Genomic DNA, 18,029 nt, shown 5'->3' on the forward strand with positions numbered 1-18,029 from the left:
GGCGGGGAATCAAAGCCGAGCCTCCCGCGTGGCAGGCGAGAATTCTACCACTGAACCACCAATGCTCAGAACCCGGGCCTTCAAAAAAGACGCTTTTTTGGTGCTCTGTGCAAAAAGCGTCGACATCTGCTTCCAGCTGTAAAATGCCATTCGCGGACGCTGAAGAACTTATTTGCAAGGGAGCGGGTACAAGCAATTTGGCATTTTAAAACCACCAGGAACACCGAACAGGCGCGCTTCTTTGCTTGCGCCGAAACACAACGACAGGAGGTGGACAACGTAGTCGGCAGGATTCGAACCTCTTTCTGTCTATTATATACTAAATGTTCTCTTGTCTGTCTCTTGTTTGTATAGAACTGAATGTCCCTGACAATGTACTGTTAGTTTTAATTGAAGAACGGCATTTGTGTTCAAATATATCAGACAAGTTTACGTAACTGCTCATGCGACACTCAGTTGTAATTAGTCAAGAAATAAAGTCGAACAACAGCTGCGGGTTTGATTCTGAACGTATCAGATTGCAGCACCTTTTACTTCCATTGACAAATGATAGAGATTCGAAGAGAGATCCTTCAGACCAGCAAGCAAACCCACGGCTATTTCGGTTTTCTATCTAGGCAACGTTGGTGTCTGCAATAGCATACATGAAAGCGTGATGCAATTTCTGTGGCTAAATTTGTTGCACGTCATGCACAGTAAGAGTGTTTCTAACACCAAATAAAAAGTCAACAATTAGCGATCACGCCTTCTCCTCGGTTAACCCACTGAAACCCTTGCTGTTAACAGTTCTTTAATGCATGCTTTACGAGCACCTACATATTGTGTCGGTTCTTTCAGTTTTATTCATTAGGTTTTCAAAGGCATAAGTAGAACACCAGAGGTGCGAACGCAAGATGTGTGGTTATCTGAAGAACTCATTTCCATGGCAGCGGGGCCAAGCTATTTAGTGTTTTTATAGTACCAGGGAAGGAGAAGCGGCACTTCACCTTTGCCGCGCAGGCACAAGGAGACGTGCGGCAGACGCCGTAGTCGGCAAGATTTGAACCTGCATGGGGAGTCCCCAACGGATTTCGAGTCCATCGCCTTAACCACTCGGCCACGACTACAGCGAGTTCACCATCGCCGCATTCCTCCTTTAATCTAACACGGAGTGCGACGTGGCTGCGGAAACCTTTTCAAAGTCGCTCTCCGTTAAAAAAAAATAATACCTTTGACAAAATACGTGCCGGCAGACAGACACGCCTCAGAGGGTTTAAGGCTGGCTTCATTTCGGAATGATAAAGTCTCCCCGTCCGGACATGAAAATGCCACTTTGTTACACACAAAAAAAGAATCAACAACAGAGAAATGCCCACAAGCATTTGAAAAGCCGCACCACGTCGCACTTGAAATAGCTCTTACATTAGTGGTAGATGCAGGAATCGCATTTTTATTTACGCTCTTACCAACGCGATGGAAAGCAAAACAAAGCAAAGCAGAGCAAAACAAAACGAACAAACGAAAACCCTGCACATAACGCCGTTACGTGCCCAAGTGGTATTGTACGTCATCCTAGCACTGCACCCCGGGTCGTACGGTACATGGGAACGAGCACACGCCACGAATCGTCTCGAATCACTCCCTACAGCTGTAAGGCGCCTTGAAGCGTGCACCCCCAACATTCTTCTTTGCGCATCTGTGAAAGGTAAACTCTTGAGCAAACTCTGAACCAGCTCTAAGGAAACTAATCCGATTAGACGTAACTTTGACTCATCTTTTTACGCTCAGTGCTGGATTGCTCAAACTCCAGCTAGGGTTAGGGTTAGCATTACCACGCTACTTAGACACTTTGTTTACGCTCAGTGCTGGATTTTGGGAACTTCAGGACGAGTGGGAATTTTCTCCTATCTGTCCATTCTGTTTTGTTTTGGAGACTCTTGGCTGCCTATGTTGTACAGTGCAGCGTGAAGGAAACATTTTCCAAAACTGTGTCAGCTCAAGAGTTGTAAGAAAACCTCTCCAGCTGCTACAACTCTCTTCATTTTTGTCATTTAATGTGACACTCGATGTATAACTGGAGCCTCACATATGCAAATGGTGCGGCTCCAGTTCGACACCCAGTTCGACACCACTTTACAGTATATGACAAAAGCATGGCAAACTGTGCCGGACCAGCAGATAACTTCCGCTTATTTTGACCATATTAAACATTGGAAATCTTCCCACTTGCATTTGTGACACTTGATTTTGGCTCCACCTAAGAAACTCTTAAATCTTCTAACACTTTTCTCTTCTCCCGCAACACACTTGTCTGTCGGCACTATGTGGAAGCGTTGCATGACAACCCATCTCACCACGGAAAGGAACCTAACAGCTTTGGTAAGAGAGTAGAATTACCTGAAGAACTGCTTTCCATGGAAGCAGGACCAAGCGATGTAGCATTTTTATAGTACCAGGAAAGGAGAAGCGGCACTTCGCCTTTGCCACACAGGTACAAGGCGACGTGCAGCAGACGCCGTAGTCAGCAGGATTCGAACCTGAGCGGGGAGTCCTCAATGGATTTCAAGTCCATCGCCTTAACTACTCGGCCACAACTACAGTGAGCTCGCCGCCGCCGCATTCCTCCTCCGGAGTGCGAGGTGTCTGCGGAAACCTTTTTAAAGTCGCTCTCCGTTAAAAAAAAAATACCTTTCACAAGATACATGCCGGCAGACAGACACGCCTTAGAGGGTTTAAGGCTGGCTTCACGTTCAAATGATAAAGTCTCACCGTCCGGATGTCAAAATGCAACTTTGGCAGACAGAAAAAAAACATCAACAAACCACAAATGTGGACAAGGATTTTACAAGCTGCACCACACTGCACTTTCAAAAGCATTTACATTCGTGTTAGACGCAGGAATTGTCCTTGTTTTGCGCGCTTACGAATGCCATACAAATAAAACAGGTCTACGGGTCTGAAACCTGCTCCACGGAAAACAGTTCTGTTGCGCTTTTGATCAAAGGGAGATTCTCTGTTCTTACTTTTTCATGACATAACACCCAAAGGGGCTTCTTTGGAGCTGGATTCCAACCAGCATCCTAAAGTTTCTTGGTCGTATCCTTTACAGTCCTCTGTTCGGTCGACATGGAACAGAAGGGGGCAGCTTTCCTCACACATACAGTGCAGTTCTGCATCAGACCTCTAACTCGTTTCCTTAGCTTGGATTTAAGCCACGAAGCAGGCTTCTACTGTATAAACGTCTAGAGGAATCACAAACTATTTGAGAGGCCATCATCCCAGGGGGAACTGACAAAGTCTATCCCTAAACACCTAGCGCAGTCTCTCGAGAGACTGTCAAAAATCGCTTTCTCCGTTTGTGCTGCAAGTAAGTGAAAATGCGGTCTCAACCCAGAGCCACTTGGCAGCAGCGGCACGTAAATACTGTTACTGCCACTGCTCGATACCGACGTTAGCCTACTATACCATGTTCAGCCACCGCTAGAAAATGTACAGCTCTAGTACTGGAGCAAACAGAAGGAGGGCCAACATCTAACAGGCACACGTGTCAGACATAGAGAGCGCCGAGGATGGGATTCGAACCCATGCGTGCAGAGCACAATGGATTAGCAGTCCATCGCCTTAACCACTCGGCCACCTCGTCAATGAAACTGGGCTGTCCAGACACGGGTTGGCACGCTCCAGATGATCTTTTTCTTTTTTTTCCCTCGTACTCGAGGGTCCTTTTCCTGTTCCACATGCGATTTCAACATTTTCCTTGGGAGATGTCAAGCCAGCAAGCCACTGCTGTGGTTCAGTGGCCAGTGTGGAGTTCAGTGGCCCTGTTGTACACAGAAAGCACATTGAGCTCCTTGGACATGAAAAGTTCCAGATAACAGCCATTTGTCATCCTTTCTCTTGGTGTCGATGTTGCTATTGTATGTAAAGGTGGCAACTTGCTCAGCGAGCAGGCGGAGCACACACCGAATGCAGATGTGTCTGAGTGGTGTGTCCAAGTGGCTGCAAAAAAACAGTACTCCCGGGGTGCTGTGGCTTAGTTGGTTAAAGCGCCTGTCTAGTAAACAAGAAATCCTGGGTCCGAATCCCAGCGGTGCCTTTTTTTGTGCTGTGTTCTCGAACAGAACTGGTCATTATGGACAACCGCATACGCCTAGACTTAATTAAATGCAAGTATTCATTTCCTGTCTTGAACGACTTGTTTTTCTTAAAATGGATGCAACTTGCAAAACATGAAATACAAACCTCGCTAATCAGCGCTCGCGGCTGGCAAAAAAAAAAGAAGTCAGCAATGTTTTTTTTCTTTAACCTTAACCCTGCTAATGGAGAAGAGTTAAACGACCGAGTCTATGCAGCTTAAACGGTGCTCACGTCGGGTTCTTAGCTGAAAGGGTGATAAATCCCGCTCACCCCAGTCCTTAATCTTTTAAAAGGATACAAAATTGAACCTAGTCGCCACATCACATACATCCTGTTCAACGATAAAAAGGTGACATCTATCCTCGATCCAGAGTAAATCCCACGTTGAGGGCTTATTTTTTTCCACTTTACCATGAGTCGGGCTCGGCTGCACAGAGGCGAGAGCAGAGCAATGAGGTCACGGGGACAGGAGAGCCACACGCTGGCGGTTTAAACACGCGGAAGAAAACTGAGGGATCCACAGTATGTGGACCCTCCGTGCGCCATCAGTCCGCACTCCGGACTCTGAATCCTGCCATCCGAGTTAAGATCTCGGCGGAACCTGAGGCGCAGTTCTTTCTTAAAACGTAATCTGGTGAGCATTTCTAGAATCGTACTTGTATAGATGCAGCCTTTAATGTGTTGCTAGGTTAAAATTGATGACTTCTTGAACTTCAGTAGGCAACTGCCCTCTTGATTTTGGATTTAATTTCTTTATTACAGGGGCGCTTTTATGAAGACCGAGTCATGTTCAGGTACTTTGCTTGATGGAGGAAGCATATTTCGGACTCTGTGATCTGCTCACCTGGAAAGGTCTGCTGTACTACTACAAGAGAGAAGTAGAGTCTGGAAGAATGGACAATTTTATGATGCTTTGGAAGATAATGTTTTTTTTTTCTTTGAAATTGAAATGAATCAGAATATCAGTGCAAAAGACAAACTCTTGGTTTGGTTTAAAGAGATATGGTTTTAAAACAGACAAAATGTAGAAAACAGGTGTTTCTCACTTTTGGAAGAGAATGGACCGGGGGTAATATTTTACAAGTTATATAATAGTAAAATATTATATAATAGGGGTAAAAGTCGCGAGGGGCTTCAGCTTTTTCGTGCTTAATATGGTGCGCTGTGGCCACGGCAGATATGGGATCTATAAAAGCCGAAAATTCTCCGATCATTGCCTGACACAGCTCCTCAAAGCTATTACAGACCTCAGGTCCTTGTCTAGACATCCACTCGTGGACCGCTCGGCTGGTAGTTTTCCTTACTAACATAGCCTTTTCCTGTTCGGACGCTTCGGGCATAAACTGCAAAGTATATCTCAGCTCATCAATGTAGGTCTCCACATTATTCCCTGACACTGTCGGGTCAAACCTTTCTACATCTTTGGCTAACTGCCTCAGGGAGTGGAGGTTAATTTTTACAGTTTCTCCGTGGGCAGGGAGACGGCCGTGATCAGGAGCAGGGGGTCTATGCCTGAATTGAATCGCCCTTGCGTCTCGCGCAGGACTCGGCGATCTCCCCCATGCCGATCCGACCACAGACCCTGGCCGGGAGAAACCTCCTGGGTGAGCGCTCCGGGTTGCTAGGTGGGCTGGCATGTAAGTGGGATCTAGCCTGTTTTGCTTCCAGTACGGCAGCATCTAACTCCTTTTGCCTTTCCTGGCTGAGCTCATTTAAACTCTCAATTTCTTTTTCTTTTTCTTTCAAGCTCGCTTCTAGGTCTCTCCTAGCTACCTCAGCCGCAGTTTCTCTAGCAGACAGGTCATCTAATTTACCTAAAACTTCCCTGAGTCTGTCTTCACTTTCCTCACTTTTCACTCTCTTTTCTCTGATTATATCCAACAACTCAACTCGCTCCGCCTTATATCTTTCTAGCTTTCCCTGAAGCGTTTGAAACTTTGTCAGCTCGGACAAAGACGGTTCCAGCTGTTTAGCTAGATTTAAGGCGAAACTAGATAGGACCTGAACTGCGTTCACAGACCCTCCTGTGTTAAGCTGGTTCGCTACCTTAGCTACTAAATCTACTTGCAGCTTCTCAATATCATCAAAGTTCAACTTTTCGATACCGCTCCAGTAACCAGGATTGTCGTCGCTAGAAATAGTACTTATAAGCGACTCCACTTCAGACATTTTAGCAGCCATTGTCATTACGTCAGAGAAACTTTAAGAGTATTACTTTTTTTCCTTTTACCAAAATACAGTATGGAATCTAAACACCCGAGCAGATGGATTTCCAATCAGCACACGTTACACTAAACGCTAGAAAACAGGGGGATTTCTTTACGCAGTTATCAGCACACCCGGTATTCGCGTATAAAAGCCACGGTGCTGTGCTGAACTTGAACTCACAGCAACATCAGTTATTCTGTGCGATTGAGTCTCATTTCATTCTAAACTCGCCCACCCAGGGACGCCATTAAATGTAGTGGTTTGATGGGTTTACTGAGACACTTATTAATTGTAGCAGTAATCACGAGGTTGTTCGTTGGGGCTTTTAGAAAATCAATCGCCAGAACAACTAACAACGCACACACACGGGTTCAATACACGAGATACATTTATTAATATAAATTGTGCACCAAACATATACTAGTCTGCCTGGATACGAGCGGCAGACCTTACTGTGAGGGTTATCAATATACAAGATATATAATCTCGAAGAGATGCAAACACAAAGAGATACACAACAGAGAATATATGTCAATATATATCGTTCGGTTACCAAATCGCTAATCAGTGTTATTACCCATTGTTACTCTAAACTCGGAAGTAAATACATTACTCATGAATTAAATTGATAACAACTTGTGTTGAGGTACAATTGAATTCTCGAGACGCAATGTAGAACATGGGGTTAACTTATCCACTGTGTATGGATTTGGAATTTCCCGGCACGAACACCAAACCAGCTGACAAGCTCTGTTGCAGCCTCTGTTCCAGCGGTTGTCCAATGGGCGTTGTGTCGGCGTCCTCTGGCTACCAGCCAACCAGTCAAGGTGCAGCTCGGAGTAGGACGGGCGGAGGAATCTGACTGCGGCGCGCAGGGCAGTCGTTGCTCCGAGGGGATCTACCAGCAGTCCGGCTGGCTAGTAGAAAGTCTCTATGCACAGAGTGTGACCGCGAGTCCTCACAAGTCACTCTTTTGCCTGGGAAGAAACTGGTTCGTTCCCGGTCCAGCGCGGCTTCTGAATAAGCTATTCAGGTTGTCGACGAGGGTCCAACTGTAGGCTGCCGTTGATCAAACGGAGCATTCACGTTAGTAGAATTCTGAGTACGTACGGGATGCTTGGCCTCGCGCTTAGAACAAAGTCCAAGTCCCTATGCAGACAACAGCAGTTGTCACGTGATTGTCTCTGAGGATGCGCGAAAATGGCCAAGGAGAGCCCCGATCTGAGCTTGCGCTCCCTTTTTGACCAAGACACAGATGTGTGCTGATTGGTTGAGAGTTTGGCGGGCATTGGAGACCCACGTGGTATTACCACGCCCTGCCAGTCCCTGATTGGTTGGTCAAGGTGAGATATAAGTCACTTACTCTTGACACTTAAGAATGCAGTCCAGATGTCCATTCAGCACTCCCTAGACAGATAGGCGCCAATGGATGACCATTGATCATGATAGCCAGGCTTAGCTAAGTGCATCTCTGTCTGGGAGCTGTTCCCTATCAAAAGAAAACAACTTAAATCAGTCTGCATGAATACTTTCTCTGTGGCTGCACCACAGAGATGGGGGGTGAGATGGGGCTTCATTTAGGACAGCATACCAACGCTTAATTCTGTCTTATTAACAAGCATTGCCGCTACACTTGTATCCCAACTTTTGCAACTCGCAACTGAAAACCCACTGAAGCTAAGCAGGTGTGAGCCAGGTCAGTACCAGGATGAGGGTGAGCTACAGGGAAAAACAAAGCTTCCAGCTGGAAGTGGTGTTAATGGGCGCTCACTCTGAGGTCTGTACGGGTCCCAATGTCCCAATATAGTGACGGAGAAGCTGTGTTGGAAAAAGGGCGCTGTCTTTTGGATGAGATGTAAAACCGAGGTCATAGTGCTCTGTGGTCATTAAAAATGACCACCAAAACCTTTGACAAAAGCTCTTGGTAATTGATGGTCTTCAATAATGCTTCTCCTTTAGGTACATTTTAAATCAGCTGAAAAATGCTGTGAAATGGGGGGGCACTTCAGGCCAGTGTAGGATTTGGGTTACAAGAACTATGAAACTGCACGAGAAAGCCCGTACACTGAATTACACGGCTTTCTATTCAAAGGACAAAAGAAATTCCCTGAGCTTGATTTTTTGCAGCACAGAGAGGACCACTGTTGTGAGGTCGGTTAGCTCAGTTGGTTAGATGGTGGTGCTAGTAACGCCAAGGTTGCGGGTTTGAGCCGCGTACGGGCCAGGTCCTTTTCTCCTCTCTTACCAAAGCTGTTAGGTTCCTTTCCGTGGTGAGATGGGTTGTCATGCAACGCTGCCACATAGCGCCGACAGACAAGAGTGTTGCGGGAGAAGAGAAATGTGTTTGAAGATTTAAGAGTGTCTTAGGTGCAGCCAAAATCAAGTGTCACAAATGCAAGTGGTTGGATTTCCATTGTTTAATATGGTAAAAATAAGCTGAAGTAATCTGCCGGTCCGGCACAGTCTGCCATGCTTTTGTCATTTACTGTAAAGTGGTATTGAACTGGGTGTCAAACTGGAGCCTCACCATTTGCATATGTGAGGCTCCAGTTATACATCGAGTGTCACATTAAATGACAAAAATGAAGAGAGTTAAAGCAGCTGGAGAGGTTTTCTTACAACTTTTGAGCTGACACAGTTTTGGAAAATGTTTCCTTCACGCTGCACTGTACAACATAGGCAGCCAAGAGTCTCCAAAACAAAACAGAATTGACAGATAGGAGAAAATTCCCACTCGTCCTGAAGTTCCCAAAATCAAGCACTGAGCGTAAACAAAGTGTCTAAGTAGCGTGGGAATGCTAACCCTAACCCTAGCGTAAAAAGATGAGTCAAAGTAACGTCTAATCGGATTAGTTTCCTTAGAGCTGGTTCAGAGTTTGCTGAAGAGTTTACCCAGTGGGCACTGATTCGTCGAATATACGTATATTCACGGCGAAAATACGGCTATACGTATATATACGTCGCCTCGACGTATAATCAAAGTCGAATTGCAACCGTAAAATCGACGACATTAATAAACGCATATATAACGTCGAAAACACATCTAACACAGTGCCTGAGGCTTTTTACTGTATGTATCGTGTGTGCCGCAACTAGGAGTATACGGCACTCTGCACAGTGTACGAAGTAAATTATTTTCGCAGTAATTAATTTACACGTGTATAATAAATATAGTAAATATAATAAATTAATTACTGCGAAAATTACTTCGTACACTGTGCAGAGTGCCGTATACTCCTAGGTAAGTTAGGTACATCTTTTTGCCCAAAACTGAAGGGGCGACATTCCTCCCTCCCCCCGTGATGCCAGGCCTGTCCCCATCCTATTCCATAATGTCATTATACTGTATATAATACCATACAACAGTGACCGATCCTTACTAACTGCATGCGTTAAAATTGCACATCAGCTCATAGCAGGGGGCACATAGCCGCGATGTATTATCAATGTTAAATTTCAACCATAATATCGACAACATTAATAAACGCATACGTTGAGAAAATATCGAACCCAGCATATTTTCCGGTTATATACCACAATGCATTGCTAGTATTCGTTGGTCACCATTTTGGACACGTTTTTCAAACGTAGAAGTATATCCGCAAATATCTCAGCAATCCTCTTTTGACGAGTAAGTATGAACAATAATAATACTATCTGAATACATACAGATCTTTCTTAATATTATTTTGATTAAAATAGTAAGTGAATAAGCAAAAAATGGCACATAAAAATAGTGGAGCTTTTTAAACGTCTGTACTTACTGCGCCCCATAAGAAATCGTTTGTCCCCGTTCAAAAGAGGTTGTGCGATGTCCTGCAGCGTTCGCAAAGCAAACCTTTGACAGTTTGAAAAGAGGAATTCTGCTTCCTGTGCGTGCAGTAGTTACAAAGTTGAACGTCTTTACACGATCTGCTGCAGTTTTCAGTGGGCGGGCGTTGTCAAATGGCTTAGAAAAACGCACTGTGTTTCGGCTCGGCAAACATCGTGAGCAGTGTCCTGCATGTTTTCTGTGTATAGCTGTCTTTTAACGCATACAGAATTCATTCGAAATGGGGAATGGTGTGAATGGGGAAGATGACACTAAATCGTTTTGCCGTTTCTCTATTCTTATTCTATGTTGTACTTTCAAACTTTGGGTACTCTTTAATTAGGACAGACTTTATTGCTCAACTTCTATGATGCAAGCCAAATTTTATACATTTATTTCAGCTTTGAGCTTAGTAAACCGTTCATTTTTTAGATTATACTAAAGAAGATATTAATCATCATTAATTTGGGAAGTAATATTATATAATTTTCTCCTAGCTGCGGTGCTGAAGTCCCGCCCTAAATCAGCAGAAAAAGAAATAAAGGAGCACGCAATGTGTTACTTGAAGAATGCATATGCAAGGCAGGGGGCCAGGAGATCTGGACTCTGAAAATACTAGGTTTTTGGTTCTAACTGTTAGGACAATTACACAGGGTTTGCAAATAGTGGACAAAAATCGTCTTAACTTCCATTGTAATATTTTTTTTCTTGGAAATATAGAAGTTGTACATTTTAAAATGTATATTTGAATCAAAATGTGGTTTTGAGTTAGTGTGTTAATGTAATTAGTTTGTGTTTGCCGTTACTATACTGTATATTGCCATATTACCAGAATTTGTAGCTGAAGTTTAAGACTAGTTGTGTTTTTTATGATTATTGCCCATATGTTGATTGTTGATTGATTGTATACAATGTATAATTTGAAATACATATTTTTCAGGTGTGAATGTGTATTTTCAGAATAAATTTCTAAACCAAATAATTGGGTTGATTTACTAGTTTCTACACCTGTAAAACCTAACTTTGATGTATAATAGACCTCTACCCATATACGTATAATAGACCTCTAAAGTTATCCGTATAATAGACCTCTAACCATATACATATAATAGACCTCTAAAGTTATCCGTATAATAGACCTCTACCCATATACGTATAATAGACCTCTAAAGTTATCCGTATAATAGACCTCCAACCATATACGTAGAATAGTCCTCTAAAGTTATCCGGAACTCCTACCATATATGTATAATAGTCCTCTAAATTTATCCGTATAATAGAACTCCAACCATTTACGTATAATGAACATCTAATCATAGACGTATAATTGACGTATAACAATAGACGTATATTAGAATTTCATTCTAGACGAATTGCAGACCACATTTAGACGTCTAAGGTATGCGTTTAATAGACGTATATTATACGTCTTTTGCCCACTGGGTTACGTCTCAACAGAAACGCTCTTTAGCTCTTTCAGTGTTATGCAGAGAACAGCGTCTGTCGAGATCACTTTTGAGTCAGCGCGAAACGCCGTGTGCTGTCAGTTTGATTTCATATTGCTCGTAGCGGCGCCCGGCTTTTGTCTGTCAAACGTTAGGTTGCGCTTCTTCATGCTGCATCGTCGGCATGAGTGGAGCTTTTTAAACATCTGTACTTACTGCGCCCCATAAGAAATCGTTTGTCCCCGTTCAAAAGAGATTTTGCGATGTCCTGCAGCGTTCGCAAAGCAAACCTTTGACAGTTTGAAAAGAGGAATTTATTCTGCTTCCTGTGCGTGCAGTAGTTACAAAGTTGAACGTCTTTACACGATCTGCTGCAGTTTTCAGTGGGCGGGCTTTGTCAGATGGCTTGGAAAAACGCACTGTGTTTCGGCTCGGGAAACATCATGAGCAGTGTCCTGCATGTTTTCTGTGTATAGCTGTCTTTTGACGCATACAGAATTCATTCGAAATCATTGATTTCTCCAATTATCAAGGGTCCCTTAAAGGATGAGTCAAAGTAACGTCTAATCGGATTAGTTTCCTTAGAGCTGGTTCAGAGTTTGCTCAAGAGTTTACCTTTCACAGATGTGCAAAGAAGAATGTTGGGGGTGCACGCTTCAAGGTGCCTTACAGTGCGTTGTTTCCGACACAGTGTGGCCGGGTGTTTTCCGAGTTATCGCACGGATTGGGCACGCCCACAAGCCGAGAGCCGCAGGCGATGAGCCCGGGGCTGAACGGGCCCCACTGGCTAGTTTGTAAGGCCAGGTGCATTGCCAACCACGACCGGCAGCGCAGAGGCTTTGAAGGCGGTCTGGGCTCCTGCAGCTGTGCAGCCACGCACTCTGGTTTCTCTTCATCTCGTACAAATCTTTCGCCTTTTATTAAAGATTTCCGTGGAGAGGAGCATGAATAAGTTCCATGCAATTTTTGTGCTTCCCTGCCTTCGGGTGGGGCGCAGCCTGGCTGGTCAAAGAGAGAAAACAAAAACGTTCGCAATCACTCTTGTTATGGCAATTGTGGCCGTCTGCTCCGCGAGTCCTCGGTCTCCGGCTGTCTGATTGGCGCTCTTTTCTTTGGGGGGCGGGAAGTGTCCGGCCGCAGGGGATCTTGGGACCTCGCTTTGCATAGCGGCTTCCCAGAGTGCGTCGTTTCCGGCACAGTGTGGCTGGGTGTTTTCCGACTTATCGCACGGATTGGGCACGGCCGCAAGCTGAGAGCCGCAGGCGATGAGCCCGGAGCTGAACGGGCCCCACTGGCTCGTTTGTAAGGCCAGGTGTATTGCCAACCATGACCGGCAGCGCAGAGGCTTTGAAGGCGGCCTGGGCTCCTGCAGCTGTGCAGCCACGCACTCTGGTTTCTCTTCATCTCGTACAAATTTTTCGCCTTTTACTAAAGATTTCCGTGGAGAAGAGCATGAATGAGTTCCATGCAATTTTTGTGCTTCCCTGCCTTCGGGTGGGGCGCAGCCTGGCTGGTCAAAGAGAGAAAACAAAAACGCTCGCAATCGGTCTTGTTATGGCGATTGTGGCAGTCTGCTCCGCGAGTCCTCGGTCTCCGGCCGTCTGATTGGCGCTCTTTTCTTTGGGGGGTGGGAAGTGTCCGGCCGCAGGGGATCTTGGGACCTCGCTTTGCATAGCGGCTTCCCAGAGTGCGTAGTTTCCGGCACAGTGTGGCCGGGTGTTTTCCGAGTTATCGCACGGATTGGGCACGCTCGCAAGCCGTGAGCCGCAGGCGATGAGCCCGGAGCTGAACGGGCCCCACTGGCTCGTTTGTAAGGCCAGGTGCATTGCAAACCACGACCGGCAGCGCAGAGGCTTTGAAGGCGGACTGGGCTCCTGCAGCTGTGCAGCCACGCACTCTGGTTTCTCTTCATTTCGTACAAATCTTTCGCCTTTTACTAAAGATTCCCGCGGAGAGAAGCATGAATGAGTTCCATGCAATATTTGTGCTTCTCTGCTTTCGGGTGGGGCGCAGCTGGGCTGGTCAAAGAGAGAAAACAAAAACGCTCGCAATCGGTCTTGTTATGGCGATTGTGGCAGTCTGCTCCGCGAGTCCTCGGTCTCCGGCCGTCTGATTGGTGCTCTTTTCTTTGGGGGGCGGGAAGTGTCCGGCCGCAGGGGATCTTGGGACCTCGCTTTGCATAGCGGCTTCCCAGAGTGCGTCGTTTCCGGCACAGTGTGGCCGGGTGTTTTCCGAGTTATCGCACGGATTGGGCACGCTCGCAAGCCGTGAGCCGCAGGCGATGAGCCCGGAGCTGAACGGACCCCACTGGCTCGTTTGTAAGGCCAGGTGCATTGCAAACCACGACCGGCAGCGCAGAGGCTTTGAAGGTGGACTGGGCTCCTGCAGCTGTGCAGCCACGCACTCTGGTTTCTCTTCATTTCGTACAAATCTTTCGCCTTTTACTAAAGATTCCCGCGGAGAGAAGCATGAATGAGTTCCATGCAATATTTGTGCTTCTCTGCTTTCGGGTGGGGCGCAGCTGGGCTGGTCAAAGAGAGAAAACAAAAACGCTCGCAATCGGTCTTGTTATGGCGATTGTGGCCGTCTGCTCCGCGAGTCCTCGGTCTCCGGCCGTCTGATTGGCGCTCTTTTCTTTGGGGGGCGGGAAGTGTCCGGCCGCAGGGGATCTTGGGACCTCGCTTTGCATAGCGGCTTCCCAGAGTGCGTCGTTTCCGGCACAGTGTGGCCGGGTGTTTTCCGAGTTATCGCACGGATTGGGCACGCTCGCAAGCCGTGAGCCGCAGGCGATGAGCCCGGAGCTGAACGGGCCCCACTGGCTCGTTTGTAAGGCCAGGTGTATTGCCAACCACGACTGGCAGGGCAGAGGCCTTGAAGGCGGCCTGGGCTCCTGCAGCTGTGCAGCCACGCACTCTGGTTTCTCTTCATCTCGTACAAATCTTTCACCTTTTACTAAAAATTTCCATGGAGAGGAGCACGAATGAGTTCCCTGCAGTTTTTGTGCTTCCCTGCTTTCGGGTGGCGGGCAGCTGGGCTGGTCAAAGAGAGAAAACAAGCACGTTCGCAATCGCTCTTGTAATGGTGATTGTGGCCGTCTGCTCCGCGAGTCCTCGGTCTCCGGCCGTCTGATTGGCGCTCTTTTCTTTGGGGGGCGGGAAGTGTCCGGCCGCAGGGGATCTTGGGACCTCGCTTTTCATAGCGGCTTCCCAGAGTGCGTCGTTTCCGGCACAGTGTGGCTGGGTGTTTTCCGACTTATCGCACGGATTGGGCACGGCCGCAAGCTGAGAGCCGCAGGCGATGAGCCCGGAGCTGAACGGGCCCCACTGGCTAGTTTGTAAGGCCAGGTGCATTGCCAACCATGACCGGCAGCGCAGAGGCTTTGAAGGCGGCCTGGGCTCCTGCAGCTGTGCAGCCACGCACTCTGGTTTCTCTTCATCTCATACGAATCTTTCGCCTTTTACTAAAGATTTCCGTGGAGAGGCGCATGAATGAGTTCCATGCAATTTTTGTGCTTCTCTGCCTTCGGGTGGGGTGCAGCTGGGTTGGTCAAAGAGAGAAAACAAGCACGTTCGCAATCGCTCTTGTAATGGTGATTGTGGCCGTCTGCTCCGCGAGTCCTCGGTCTCCGGCCGTCTGATTGGCGCTCTTTTCTTTGGGGGGCGGGAAGTGTCCGGCCGCAGGGGATCTTGGGACCTTGCCTGCATAGCGGCTTCCCAGAGTGCGTCGTTTCCGGCACAGTGTGGCCGGGTGTTTTCCGAGTTATCGCACGGATTGGGCACGCTCGCAAACCGTGAGCCACAGGCGATGAGCCCGGAGCTGAACGGGCCCCACTGGCTCGTTTGTAAGGCCAGGTGTATTGCCAACCACGACCGGCAGGGCAGAGGCCTTGAAGGCGGCCTGGGCTCCTGTAGCTGTGCAGCCATGCACTCTGGTTTTTCTTCATCTCGTACAACTCTTTCGCCTTTTACTAAAGATTTCTGTGGAGAGGAGCACGAATGAGTTCCCTGCAATTTTTGTGATTTCCTGCTTTCGGGTGGCGGGCAGCTGGGCTGGTCAAAGAGAGAAAACAAGCACGTTCGCAATCGCTCTTGTAATGGTGATTGTGGCCGTCTGCTCCGCGAGTCCTCGGTCTCCGGCCGTCTGATTGGCGCTCTTTTCTTTGGGGGGCGGGAAGTGTCCGGCCGCAGGGGATCTTGGGACCTCGCTTTGCATAGCGGCTTCCCAGAGTGCGTCGTTTCCGGCACAGTGTGGCCGGGTGTTTTCCGAGTTATCGCACGGATTGGGCACGCTCGCAAGCCGTGAGCCGCAGGCGATGAGCCCGGAGCTGAACGGGCCCCACTGGCTCGTTTGTAAGATCTGCGGCAGATCGTGTAAAGACGTTCAACTTTGTAACTACTGCACGCACAGGAAGCAGAATAAATTCCTCTTTCAAACTGTCAAAGGTTTGCTTTGCGAACGCTGCAGGACATCGCACAATCTGTTTTGAACGGGGACAAACGATTTCTTATGAGGCGCAGTAAGTACAGACGTTTAAAAAGCTCCACTCATGCCGACGATGCAGCATGAAGAAGGGCAACCTAACGTTTGACAGACAAAAGCCGGGCGCCGCTACGAGCAATATGAAATCAAACTGACAGCACACGGCGTTTCGCGCTGACTCAAAAGTGATCTCGACAGACGCTGTTCTCTGCATAACGCTGAAAGAGCTAAAGAGTGTTTCTGTTGAGACGTAACAAGCTTGTTTCTTTCTACCATGATGTTACCATGACAAAATCTGTCTTTAAACACCTTGCTCAGTCTCTGACGAGACTGTCAAGAATTGCTTTCGCCGATTGTATTGCAAACCGGCGGAAGCGGGGTATTGGGAAAAGTTTTCAACTAGCAATAATCGCACATCGGCTAAACCTCACAGGCTACGATACTGCCACTGCGCAAAGCTGATGGTTGCCAGGCAACCGCGTGGATCCTATGGAAATCGTTATCAATCGTCTCATGGCATGTCGTTGCTGTAACGCTTCATATTTGCGGCCGGACACTTCCCGCCCCCCAAAGAAAAGAGCACCAATCAGACAGGCGGAGACCGAGGACTCGCAGAGCAGACGGCCACAGTCGCAGTAATAAGAGTGATTGTGAGCGGTTTTGTTTTCTCTCTTTGACCAGCCCAGCTGCGCCCCACCCGAAGGCAGGAAAGCACAAAAATTGTATGGAACTCATTCATGCTCCTCTTCATGGAAATCTTTAGTAAAAGGCAAAAGATTTGTACGAGATGAAGAGAAACCAGAGTGCGTGGCTGGACAGCTGCAGGAGCCCAGGCTGCCTTCAAGGCCTCTGCCCTGCCGGTCGTGGTTGGCAATGCACCTGGCCTTACAAACGAGCCAGTGGGGCCCGTTCAGCTCCGGGCTCATCGCCTGCGGCTCTCGGCTTACCTGGCAGGGGAGATACCTTGATCAGCCTGTAGTTGGAGTAGTTGGATTGTTTTCTTGTTTTGTGGAAGCAGTGTTTGTTTTGCAGTTTGAGATGGCAACCTTTGGATCCCGCAAGAATGCTGTACGTTTTGAGCTTTTGGATGACCTCTTCATGGATCGTATGCAGTTCAGCAGAAAAGTGTTACAGAAGGAACTTGGCTTTGAACCTCGGCACTTGGATTTCATCTTTGCTCTCCCAGGTCAGAAAGCATTTGAGGTTGTATTTGGTACCTATCCTCTGTTTGAACAATGCGTGGATGTGTTTGAGGCAAAAAGAGGGAAAGTTCCTGCACTTGAGAAGATCAACTTGCAGCCTCTGACACAGAGAGAGAGGAAAACGGTGCATGTTGTTATGTTCTCGGAACTGGCAAAGACGGAGGACATTCACACCTGGCTTAACCAGTACTGCACCGTCCACCATGGAACTGAGGTTAGAGATGTTGACGGTATAAAAACAGGAGCAAGGAAATTCGAGGTTCGCTTACTACCGGACAATGTAAATGGAGGCTTAAGGCACCTGCCCTCTACAATCCGGCTGGGCGCCTGCAATGGCTATGTTTTTTATGTGGGACAACCAAAGGTGTGTCGGCGCTGTGGTGCTGTGGGACACCTGGCATCGTCCTGCACTGTGAAATGCTGCAAGACCTGTGGCAAACAGGGACATTTAGCCTCTGACTGTTCAATGCTGCCAAAGTGCAATTTATGTGGCTCGGAAGGACACGTTTTTAAGAACTGCCCTCACGCCTACGCCAATAAACTCAAAATGAGAAAGGATGAGGCAGTGCTTGTTTCAGCCAAACCGGCCCGAAAAGCCAAAGCAAACAACAAGTCAAACAAAGAACCCTTGTTGGACAAAGAGTCTCAGCCTCCAGCCAGGATCAGTCCTGCTGTGGCTCCGGGGCCGGTGGAAGAGAAATCCACTACGCTCCCACAACCGCAGACTGCACCAGACAAGCACGAGGGTTTGAAAACCCCCGAGAACAG

At 47.4% G+C, this 18,029-nt stretch overlaps 12 non-coding genes across 12 annotated transcripts; 7 read left to right on the plus strand and 5 right to left on the minus strand.

The window, feature by feature from the left end:
* Nucleotides 1-1,024: 1,024 nt before the first annotated feature.
* On the minus strand, nt 1,025-1,106 carry trnas-cga (transfer RNA serine (anticodon CGA)). The gene has a single exon. It is a non-coding gene; the product is annotated as a tRNA-Ser (tRNA).
* A 1,389-nt stretch (nt 1,107-2,495) lies between these two features.
* trnas-uga (transfer RNA serine (anticodon UGA)) lies at nt 2,496-2,577 on the minus strand. Its single transcript has one exon. It is a non-coding gene; the product is annotated as a tRNA-Ser (tRNA).
* Nucleotides 2,578-3,540: 963 nt separating this feature from the next.
* Nucleotides 3,541-3,622, minus strand: trnas-gcu (transfer RNA serine (anticodon GCU)). The gene has a single exon. It is a non-coding gene; the product is annotated as a tRNA-Ser (tRNA).
* Nucleotides 3,623-12,456: 8,834 nt separating this feature from the next.
* Nucleotides 12,457-12,573, plus strand: LOC148634435 (U5 spliceosomal RNA). Its single transcript, XR_015933550.1, has one exon. It is a non-coding gene; the product is annotated as a U5 spliceosomal RNA (small nuclear RNA).
* Nucleotides 12,574-12,964: 391 nt separating this feature from the next.
* LOC148634436 (U5 spliceosomal RNA) lies at nt 12,965-13,081 on the plus strand. Its single transcript, XR_015933543.1, has one exon. It is a non-coding gene; the product is annotated as a U5 spliceosomal RNA (small nuclear RNA).
* A 391-nt stretch (nt 13,082-13,472) lies between these two features.
* On the plus strand, nt 13,473-13,589 carry LOC148634437 (U5 spliceosomal RNA). Its single transcript, XR_015933559.1, has one exon. It is a non-coding gene; the product is annotated as a U5 spliceosomal RNA (small nuclear RNA).
* A 391-nt stretch (nt 13,590-13,980) lies between these two features.
* LOC148634438 (U5 spliceosomal RNA) lies at nt 13,981-14,097 on the plus strand. The gene has a single exon (XR_015933560.1). It is a non-coding gene; the product is annotated as a U5 spliceosomal RNA (small nuclear RNA).
* A 391-nt stretch (nt 14,098-14,488) lies between these two features.
* LOC148634439 (U5 spliceosomal RNA) lies at nt 14,489-14,603 on the plus strand. The gene has a single exon (XR_015933564.1). It is a non-coding gene; the product is annotated as a U5 spliceosomal RNA (small nuclear RNA).
* A 393-nt stretch (nt 14,604-14,996) lies between these two features.
* LOC148634440 (U5 spliceosomal RNA) lies at nt 14,997-15,113 on the plus strand. Its single transcript, XR_015933557.1, has one exon. It is a non-coding gene; the product is annotated as a U5 spliceosomal RNA (small nuclear RNA).
* A 390-nt stretch (nt 15,114-15,503) lies between these two features.
* Nucleotides 15,504-15,618, plus strand: LOC148634441 (U5 spliceosomal RNA). Its single transcript, XR_015933562.1, has one exon. It is a non-coding gene; the product is annotated as a U5 spliceosomal RNA (small nuclear RNA).
* A 759-nt stretch (nt 15,619-16,377) lies between these two features.
* Nucleotides 16,378-16,519, minus strand: LOC148634442 (U4 spliceosomal RNA). The gene has a single exon (XR_015933624.1). It is a non-coding gene; the product is annotated as a U4 spliceosomal RNA (small nuclear RNA).
* Nucleotides 16,520-16,752: 233 nt separating this feature from the next.
* LOC148634443 (U5 spliceosomal RNA) lies at nt 16,753-16,866 on the minus strand. Its single transcript, XR_015933539.1, has one exon. It is a non-coding gene; the product is annotated as a U5 spliceosomal RNA (small nuclear RNA).
* Nucleotides 16,867-18,029: the final 1,163 nt, after the last annotated feature.

The sequence above is a fragment of the Lepisosteus platostomus genome, unplaced genomic scaffold (genome assembly GCF_059453375.1).
Source record: "Lepisosteus platostomus isolate fLepPlt1 unplaced genomic scaffold, fLepPlt1.hap1 Scaffold_32_H1, whole genome shotgun sequence".
NCBI classification, from domain to species: domain Eukaryota; kingdom Metazoa; phylum Chordata; class Actinopteri; order Semionotiformes; family Lepisosteidae; genus Lepisosteus; species Lepisosteus platostomus.